This window comes from Amborella trichopoda, chromosome 10 (genome assembly GCF_054954075.1).
Source record: "Amborella trichopoda isolate Santa Cruz 75 chromosome 10, AtrichopodaSantaCruz75HAP2 v2.0, whole genome shotgun sequence".
NCBI classification, from domain to species: domain Eukaryota; kingdom Viridiplantae; phylum Streptophyta; class Magnoliopsida; order Amborellales; family Amborellaceae; genus Amborella; species Amborella trichopoda.
In genome coordinates, this window is record NC_142345.1 from 3132842 (window position 1) to 3135402 (window position 2561).

General features: G+C 34.7%; 1 non-coding gene across 1 annotated transcript; it reads left to right on the forward strand.

Moving 5' to 3' along the window:
* The first annotated feature begins 424 nt into the window (after positions 1-424).
* On the forward strand, positions 425-527 carry LOC148780006 (U6 spliceosomal RNA). The gene has a single exon (XR_016043473.1). It is a non-coding gene; the product is annotated as a U6 spliceosomal RNA (small nuclear RNA).
* Positions 528-2561: the final 2034 nt, after the last annotated feature.

Genomic DNA, 2561 nt, shown 5'->3' on the forward strand with positions numbered 1-2561 from the left:
TATAAGATTACTAGTCAAAAAATACCTAAAAGGGATTGATTTCAATATCTAGGTCGATAATCCAGGAGAATTGAGAAATTAAGGAAGATATCGCATATAAAATTAGAGCAAGATGGGCAAAGTGGAGACATACATCCGAAATTTTATGCGATTACACAATTTTAATAAATAATATCCTCTTAAGTATGTCATTACCCAACAAGGTAAATTATTATAATTTAGAGCCAATTACAAAATTGTTCGTAGTAAGAATATAACATGCTTAAGCTATTAATTTGGAACCTGCTAAATTGCAATTTGCCTTAAATTGAATTTAGCTTGCAATATGTTTGGAATCAAACTCTTTATGTATGAAGTCTCAAAGTAGATGAACTTAATGAGAGACAAGACAAAGGAGAGAGAAGGTGGGAGGGAGGGGATAATTGTCTCCTCCGAAACGTCCAATAAAATTGGAAGGATGCACAAAAGATTACTATGGTCCTTGCGAAATGATGACATGCACAAATCGAGAAATGATCCAAATTTCTCAAATGCTGATAATTAGATAGGTGCGGTTTATATAAGGCTGAGGCCCTAAATAATCAAACTAAGATACATTGTCAAATTGTGTCGAAAGATGTTTTAGTATTATAAATCTTTGTGATAGCCTGAATATTTATTCTCATCTCTAATTAGAAGATAAAAAGTTCCAAAAATAGGGTAAATCATGCTTGATCTATAAACACTAGAAACTTTTGAAAATTGATAGTCCAGAAAAAGCATTACAAGATGCACTATTTTTATGACTTGAAATCTATTTTTTCTCATGTCTATATATCTTAAGGTCGAGATGATCAATCTGAAGATTTTTGAGCAACAAAACAACCTCTTCTAATGAATTTTTGAGCTGCCCCTTAATTTAATTGTTTAAAACCTCACCTTTATATAAACTTTTTCCTAATTAGATACCCCTTTTGGAAATCAAACTCTTAACGTATGAACATAGAGAAAGAGTTCGAAGGGGGGCGTAGTATAATAAGAGGATACCCCCTTTTATGAGAGAAGTAGGCTTAGTTTTTTTATTCTAGCTTAGTTGCATTGTCCGATATCAACCCCTTAAGGAAGTGTCCTCCATCCAAAAAGGTCATGATCAATCAGATATCTCTATTTATAAAGAAAAAAAAAGAAAGAAAGAAAGAGAAAATAGCATTAGAGATGTAATGGACGAATTGTCTGTGAAATAGTGAGTTAAAGAAAGGAATGAGTTCTAGGTGAGATAGGAGTGGCAATGGACCCAACTAGACCGGGGATCCGATGGGATACTCAACTTCAGGTTCGAGAATGGGTCTAAATTTTGGACCCGAATACTATTTGGGTCCAGATCTGGGTCAAGCCGGGTCCGGGTCCGGGTTCGGGTCCGGGTCCGGGTCCGGGTCCAGCCGAACCTGACCTTTACCCATAGTCCTAAGATATATGAGAGCAATCATATGTCTTTTGAGGCACACTAGGTGTTCATATTGTCACAATATCGACAACATTTACTTGTATTATTGGTAAAAAAGAAGAAGCTCATAATCATAAGGTATATAATAGTAAAAAAAAGGGAGAAAAAAAAGAAGCTCATAATTATAGGGTGACAATAGATCCTACCAAACCTGGTATCTGATGGGTAGACCCGGGACCCAATGGGTTTGAGTATGGGTCTAAATTTTGGACCCGAATACTATCCGGGTCCGGGTCCTGGTTCAGGTCTATGTCCAACTGGACCCGACCCGTTGCCACCCCTAAGGTGAGGCTTGGGAGAGAGAATTTTTAGGGATATAGGATTCCTAGCTTTAGAACTATTGGAGTTTGAAGGAAAATTGTTGGGCTTGGGGGTTTTCTCCATATTTTGTATGGTCTGTTTTAAAAAAATTAAATTGTTATTTATTGTTAGTTATTGTTATTTTATAAATTACTAAATCATCCCCATTTTTTACACTGTCTACTGTTTTTAAAACCTTCTCCATATTTTTTCTTTCAACCCATTGAATCAAAGAGGGCTATTACTTTGAGGTAGCGTTTTGGGAGTTTGTTAGGGTGCGGTTCTCATTCTCTTCCAACATGACATTTTCTCTCTTACTAAGTATTTAGAGGAATCTTGAACCTAAAAGTACATCTATAGCTTTTCAAAAGATACCTTAATTATCTATCATGAAGTCATCTTGATTTCATCATCTCTTAATCACGTTCTATCTCTATATTGTTATTAATCACTATATATTTAAGATAGTCTAGCAAGATATTCGCAAAACATTGATGCTCTAAAGGTACGGTTATGTTATTATCTAGAAGCCCTAATCGGAGCATCTCGGTGAGTTCGTTCCATACATCATGCTTAATTATTTTTTATATAATTTATGATTAGGATAAAACATGAAAAAGATGATGATATAATGGGCATTGATTCATAGTTTATTAGTGAACACTTAGTTGTAGGTATATATTTATCTCAATGATTGTTATGTGATTTGATAGATTGGGCATTAGTTCGCAGTTTCAGTGAGCCCTCAGTTCTAGCTATATATTTATGTTAATAATTG